Here is a 7,959-nt window from a genome sequence, read left to right as displayed (position 1 = left end):
TGTGCTCTGGCTGATCCAGCGAACAGCCGGCCAGCACAAGCTGTCGCCGCCTTGGGAAGGCCCTTTCATCATCAGCAAAGTACTAGGCAACGATTCCTACTACCTGATCGACGCCCAGAAGCCCCGAGCACGCAAGAGGGACGACTCCGGCAAGGAGACAGAGCGGCCATGGAACGCAAATCTTCTCCGAAGATTTTACAGTTGATGCAGTATGTATCATGCTACCTTTTGTGTTAAAATACCAAGACTTCGGGCCCCTCGAGACAAGCTCGGGGACTGCCCTCTTTTGTCTGTATGATAAAAGTTACGCCTACAAGTATGTTACTCTTTGTCACGCCGCTTGGCACCGGGCTCGACAAGTCGGCCCGGGGACTTGCCGCCTTGCACTATGAAATGCTTCCTGCAGTCGGACAAGTAGTGTGTAAACGCCTAAGCCGTCTCCTGCCAGAAGCCGCAGCTCGCAGAGCGACTGTACGGTGGGCAGCAGTAAGGTAGAATGGGCATTCACATGAAAAATGGCTAAGGACCCAAAGCATAAAACATAGCTCAAGACAGCTTCCAGCTTTTCTCGCAAACCGATTCTTGGATAGTCGGACTATCGTCTTCTACCTAACTTGCTCAAACAATCTCGAAAATGGCTAAGTACATGCTTTCCCAAAGTAGCCTGGCACTTGATCCAGCGACAGTCCGCAGAGCGGCTGTCCGATTGGCAAGGCAGGCAACTAAGAGAAAGTGGCAAAGGAAAACAGCCAAAAGAACAATGAGCAAGAAAGGATAGATATATAAATTTACATAACATAGGCCCTTGGCCGAATTATCAAGCAAAGGTTCAAAATACACCCCACGGGTGGAATTGTGCAAATTAACAAGTTCTTCAAAAGACTACTGAAGCAGATAAAAGAAAAGACACAGCGGCAGCTTAGGAGGCGGCAGACGGATTCGGGGGGTCGGAGGAGGCGCCAGCGTCAGGCGTCGGGGTAGTCGGCCGGCTAGTCCCGGCTTGATCACCTCCGGCAGCAGTCGGGTCGGTCGCACGCGGCTCGTTGCTGGAGGCGCGGTCGGGCTGAGGCTGGCCGTCTGCTCCGTCGTCTGGTGCCTCCGCCTCGCCCTCATCCTCCTCCTCGTCCTCCTCCTCGACGCTGGAGCCAATCACCTCCGCCGAGTCTTCGCCGTAGTCTGGGTTCATCCCAAACCACTCCGGCGGGACCTCCTCGCCATCTTCAGACTGCTCGGGGACGAAGACGCTCGTATCGGTGTATTCGGCGATCGCCACAGCACGCTTGACGAGGGCGTCTTCCGCAGCTGCCAGCTCCGACTGGGCCTCCGACCGAAGCGTGGCCAACCGGTCTAGATCCAGCCCCGGGTACCACGCCTTGATGAACTCCAAGGCCCGACGCGCTCCAGCCCGGGCCGAAGAGCCCTTCCAGGCCTCGAGGCGACCAACCGCGACCTCCAACCAGTTGGCCGTCAGGCTGGGGGTGCACGGAGCCTGCATATCCGGCCAAAAGGCGGAGATCGCCTGGGCGCCGACGCGCTGAAGCTGGCGCAGCATCCGGTGAGCCGGCCGGAGGCGAGCCTCGATACTCAAGATGTGCTCATCAAGAGTTCGGGGGGCATCGGCGGCGATCTCTGCGCCCTCCGCTCTCCGACTTGCACGGTCGGCCTCGATTGCTTGGATAGCGGCCTGAGACTGCCCAGGGAAGAAGTCTGCGAAAGACACAAAGAAACAAAGAAGGCAAGTCAAAAACCAGGAGTCGGCACGATCTAAGTCGGCAGCTCGAAGGAAGAAAACAAAGAGACTCACCATCAACGATGTCTTCGATCTCGTGGAAGCCGGAGGACAGCAGCGCCTCCTTGTCAGACCAGGAGGAGCGCTCGCTTGCGAACTCGGCCAGGAGGGCGGTTTCCGTCTCCTCCGCCTCCCTCTTTGACTTCGCGAGCAGCTCCTTCTGCTCTGCCAATTGAGTGGCCAGCAGATCGCGCTCCGCGGCAAGTTTGCTGCACTCCTCTCCTTTGGCGAGCAGGGCGGAGTTGGCTTCGTTCAGCTGCTGTTGAAGAGCGGCGTTGGCTCCTGAAGGAAAGAAAGAAAGACAGCAGTCGTTAATAAAGTAGGTCGTTGGGGAGATCCGGCCCGACTGCTCAGCAGTCGGCCCGAATCTCGGGGACTACAGTCCGCGGGTGCGCTAGCGCGCCCCCGCAGAGAAGGGAAAAGGGAGAGAGACTTACTCCGGCTCTCCGCCAAGTCGGCGGTCCGCTTGCCCAACTCTTCAACATTACGGTTGAAGGCGATGACGCAGAGGTTGTGGTAGTCCCGTAACAAGCATTCCAGACAAAGTTAGTACCCAAAAGTCCATCCATTGGAGTTCCGGGTCGCCTGCTCAGCAGCCGGCCCGAAACTCGGGGACTACACCCAGTGGGTGCGCTGGCGCGCCCCCACAGAGAAGAACAAGAAAAACAAAGGCTCGAAGGAAAAACATACCCGGACGGCCGCCCGCGACGCCAGGAATGCCTTGGTGCAACTCTGGAGGGCGTCGCCCTCCGCACGGAGCTTTGCCTGGACGTCCAGGAGCGCCCGGTTCAGCGGCCCTGTGCCGCCTCCTCGCACCCACCCAACAGGTGCGGCGCTCGTTGCTTCGGCGTCTGGAGCCGCCAAGCTGGCGGTGCCGGCTTCCAGGGGGCGAGGCGCCGAAGTCGCCTTCTCCAGGCGACGGCGCGCTGGTGAGCCGACCTGGAGGAGCAGCCTCGCCACGGCCTCCTCTTCGGTCGGCGGCACCGGAGGGTCCGCCGGCTGCTCGCCGTGCGCGCCTTCAGACGGCGGTGGAGGTGGCGGCGGAACGTTTGCGCCCAGAGTAGAGGGGTCGCCGCCTTCCCTCTCCTCGACGAGGTTCTCCCTGCCGGCTTCTCTGGTCTGCTCCGTGACCTCCGGAGGCGGCGGCGCAGAGTTCAGCGGAGTAGCAAGCAGGGCCGACTGGCGGCGTGCGGCTTCCTCGGCCTGCTGCTTCGCTGCGGCGGCGGCTTCGGCCTCCGCTAATTTTTTCTTAGCGGAGGCCTCCGCCCTATCGGCCTCCGCCTTCTCTAGGCGTAGGGCTTCTTCTTCATTGCGCCTCTCCCGCGCATTCTGCTCCGTTGCCTCCCGGAGGTCGGCAGCGGGGTCCATCCGCGGAGTGGTGGCGGACGTCTCCGCAGACCCCATGACGGAGGCAGCGGCGACCCGCTCAAGAGAGAGGGGAGCCCTGAAGAAGGAGGGGCGTGCAGAGACTCAGACAAAACACGAAGAAATAATAAGCTTTGAAGACAGAATAGTTACACAGAGACCAACGACGGCTTCTTCACTTCCTTATGGAAGCAGATGGCCTTCGCGGCCGCCTCGTCCCGCCGGGTCGCCGCAGCCGAGCCCTTGGGCTTCTTAGGCCGGCTGCCGAACAAAGTCGGCGCAGCCCGGCGCTTCTTCCTGCCGCCTGGGGCGCCCGACGCGGCAAAAGAGCCCGCGCCCGGCTGGTTGGCTCCTGGCCGATGGCGAGGGGCGACTCCTCCCTCGGCGTCGTCTTCGGGCCAGTCGGCAAAGGTAGCCGAGGGCCTGAAGTAACCTGTCGTCCCTCCTCCTCCCTCGGCGTCGTCTTCCAGAGCCGCCGCCCCCAGATCGGGGTCGTCGACATCGCTCTCCGCCCGGTCGGCGATGAACTCACGGGCCGGCCCCGAGGTGCCGGTTGGTGGGTGAAGAAGGGGATTCTAATCAAAAGCCGACTGGTCAGAACAAGACTCGGCAAGAAGACAATCCAAAGAAAAGAAAGGTGACTCACCACAGGCGGGGGGTTGGCGCGGGAGTATGGCTCCTTGCCGAATCGCCAGTCCTCCGGGAGCCTGCTGTCCAAGAGGTAGTTCACCATATGGGCCACCTCTTTGTGAGGCATATCCTTGGTGCACATCCAACTCGGGTCGCGGCCCCCGCTCATCTAGCATATCATGTGAGGGCGGACTTGGAGTGGGAGGACTCGGCGCGAGACGAAGGCGGCCAGCAGGTCCGGACCAGTCAGACCTTCCGACTGCGTCAGCACTCGGAGTCGCATGGCGGCACCGGCTCCCGCGGGCGTCAGCGACCTGGCCCGGTACGACCAGTTGGGCAGTCTGCCAGCCGGTGGGCCGGCTTCGAAAGCCGGTAGATTGACCCAGTCGCCTCTCGTGGCGATGTTCCTGACGTAGAAGTAGGACCGCTGCCACATCTTCACCGACTTCAACAGCGAGATGGAGGGGAAGTGGTTGTCGGCTCCTGTCCTTCGCACGGCGATGAAGGCGCCGCACTGAGTAGGCACGCCCGCGGCCTGGGTGCCGAGCTTGGAGAAGAAGAACTCCCCCCAGAGCTCGAGGTTGGGGAGGATGCCGAGGAAGCCTTCACACAGAGCCACGAAGGCGGACAGCAGCATCACTGTGTTGGGGGTGAGGTGGTGTGGCTGGAGCCCGTAGAACTCCAGGAACGACCGGAAGAAGCTGCTCGCCGGCAGCCCCAGCCCGCGCAGGCAGTGCGAGCGGAAGATGACCCGCTCGCCCTCCTGCGGGGCGGGGGAAATCTCCCCCTCCGGCGCGAGGCGCACCTGCACGCGGTCTTCGCCGGGGAGCCGACGGGTCCGGCGGAGGAACTCGATATGGTCCTCGTGGACTTCAGAGCCGTCCCAGGTGCCGGAGCGCACTGGGGGAGGTGCGACAGTGGAGGAAGAGCTCATCGCGAAGCTGTCACCGCGGCGTTCGCCGGGGCTTGGGCGTACGGCGGAGCGGAGAAGAGAAGAGGAAGCAGGAGAGCGAGGAGCTGCGAGGAGGAAGAAGCAAGGGGTAGTGGGAAGGAGGGGCGCGCGTGCCCCCCTCTTCCCCCTACTTATAGCCCTATGGGCTGCGAAGCCGAGGGGGCGGACGTGGGGATTTACTGCGCCCGCAACCCCACGACCCCCACGATCCACGTAAAAGTTACTGCGCGCAGTAACTTCACGGGAATCCCAATCGCCCGCAGGGGCCGCAGCGGATCCGCTCGGGCGCCGAGGCACGGTAGTGGCGGGCCTCGCCTACGGGCCTGTCCCGTCGCGCGCGTGGGCTGGCAGGACGGCCTGGCCACGTGCCCTCGCATGACAGGCCAGGAACGGGCGGCGGCCTGGAAGCTTATTCGGCACGCCACTTGAAATCCCGCCGCGATGTTCGAACTACTGAGCAAGACGGAATAAAGTGAGTCCGAGTTAGGCGAGTCTGACTCCTTCTAGTCGGCCCGGCAGAAGTCAATCAAGACCATGTGTTGAGCATCCGGAGAGAGAAACTGCTGAGGCTTCTCGGCCGATCGTCCGCGGCGCCTCACCAGCTTCGGGGACTACTGTCGGAGTAATGGGCCATGGGTAGGCCAACCCGAGCCCCATAACCTTTCAAGACATCGGGGCAGGCTGCACCCCTCAAGACCCCAGGGCGAAGAGCCGCCTCCTGGGGAGTCTACGGTGAGGTGGCCGACTGCCCGCTCACGGCCGAGTCCGAGGGACGACTTCCAGAGAAGCCGGCTTTGGGGAGTCGGCCGGCGACTCCAACAAACCGTGACCTCATCGAAGGGGACGGGGTGGGGGCGTGGCTACAGTGAGGCCCACCCCCCGCCCCTTGCCAAGGGCAGGCATGGCTACAGCACGCCGTACTGGGGACGATCTCCCTGCGGCGTGGCACTATTGCCCGGCCAGCCCTGACATCAGCACCACTGTACCAAGTCCTATGCCCGCAACGGCCTGTCTGTATGGCCTGGAGGCAGCGGGGCCCACCAGTCAGCGAGACCTCGGAAGACGGCGAGAGAACCGCGAGTCGGACCCATTCGGGAGTCGGCCCGGGGGAGTCGGCCGAGCCTTCCCCCCGGGCCCATGCGCCATTAATCAAGAAGAGATGGGGAGTGGCCACAGTGATCGCCCGCCAGGCGGCAGGGCTGTTGCCACGACCCCATGACCAAGCTTGCATCATCAGGAGCACGGCTACAGTAATCAGCAGCCGGCAAGACCCGCCCGCGGCGGACGCGGCTTGTCGGCTCCGTACCAGACCAGTCAGCGGGGCCCAGCAGTCGGCGGGCCCAGCAGTCGGCGGAGAAGTCGGAGGTCGGAGACACTACGGGTGGGCCCGCGCCCAGTCACATTACCATTGTACCCCTGGGGGGGGTAGGCCTATATAAACCCCCCAGGGCACCCAAGCAAAGGGTTGGACCCCAATAGTTCTAGACCACAGATAGAAGGAGAGAGCTAGCCTTGCCCTCTCCTGCCACCCGAAACAGCTCTAGGAGCATCCTTGTAAACACTTGACCATAGTGATCATGCGGAGACCCCGCAGAGCAGCAGTAGGGGTGTTATCTCCCCGAAGAGCCCTGAAGCTGGGTAAGATTCGCCGGCGTGCATGTCTTCGCCTCATCCCGTTTTCAGGCACCGGCGACGTTCTACTCGCCCCCACCATGATAAGCCATCCATTGGCATATGTCACACCAAACCCCCGACAAGGAGGGGGAGGGCCGGCCCTTTCATGGCGCGCCCAAGGGGGGAGTCCAACTCTCGGAATCTCGGTGGGAGTAGGATTCCCCCTTCCCTAGTTGGATTAGGAGAGGAAGGAAGGGGGAGAGAGAGGGAAGGAAGGGGGGCCCACCCAATTCAGATTGGGCTTGGGGGCCCCCTCTACATTGGCCGCCTCTTCCTCTCTCCCACTAAGGCCCAATAAGGCTCATACACTCCTCGGGGGGTTCCAGTAACCCCTCGGTACTCCGGTAAATGCCCGAACTCATCCGGAACCATTCCTATGTACAAACATAGCCTTCCAATATATCGATCTTTATGTCTCGACCATTTCGAGACTCCTCGTCATGTCTGTGATCATATCCGAGACTGCAAACTACCTTCGATACATCAAAACACATAAACTCATAATACCGATCGTCACCGAACGTTAAGCACGCGGACCGTACGGGTTCGAGAACTATGTAGACATGACCGAGACTCATCTCCGGTCAATAACGAATAGCGGAACCTGGATGCTCATATTAGTTCCTACATATTCTGCGAAGATCTTTATCGGTCAAACTGCATAACAATATATGTTGTTCCCTTTGTCATCGGTATGTTACTTGCCCGAGATTTGATCGTCGGTATCTCAATACCTAGTTCAATCTCGTTACCGGCAAGTCTCTTTACTCATTCCATAATGCAACATCCCGTAACTAACTCATTAGTCACATTGCTTGCAAGGCTTATAGTGATGTGCATTACCGAGGAGGCCCAGAGATACCTCTCCAATACACGGAGTAACAAATCCTAATCTCGATCTATTCCAACTCAATAAACACCATCGGAGACACCTGCAGAGCATTTTTATAGTCACCCAGTTACGTTGTGACATTTGATAGCACACTAAGTGTTCCTCCGGTATTCGGGAGTTGCATAATCTCATAGTCATAGTAACATGTATAAGTTATGGAGAAAGGAATAGCAGTAAACTAAACGATCAAAGTGCTAAGCTAAAGGATGGGTCAAGTCAATCACATCATTATCTAATGATGTGATCCCGTTCATCAAATGACAACTCTTGTCCATGGCTAGGAAACTTAACCATCTTTGATTAACGAGCTAGTCAAGTAGAGGCATACTAGTGACACTCATTTTGTCTATGTATTCACACATGCACTAAGTTTCTGGTTAATACAATTCTAGCATAAATAATAAACATTTATCATGATATAAGGGAATATAAACAACAACTATATTACTGCCTCTAGGGAATATTTTCTTCAGTCTCCCACTTGCACTAGAGTTAATAATCTAGATTACATAGTAATGATTCTAACACCCATGGAGTCTTGGTGCTGATCATGTTTTGCTCGTGAGAGAGGCTTAGTCAATGGGTCTGCAATATTTAGATCTGTATGTATCTTGCAAATCTCTATGTCTCCCTCCTTGACTTGACAGCGGATGGAAT

This window comes from Triticum urartu, chromosome 1, assembly GCF_003073215.2.
Source record: "Triticum urartu cultivar G1812 chromosome 1, Tu2.1, whole genome shotgun sequence".
NCBI classification, from domain to species: Eukaryota; Viridiplantae; Streptophyta; class Magnoliopsida; order Poales; family Poaceae; genus Triticum; species Triticum urartu.
The sequence above is the reverse complement of the archived record's forward strand: the minus strand, read 5'-3'. Positions refer to the sequence as shown.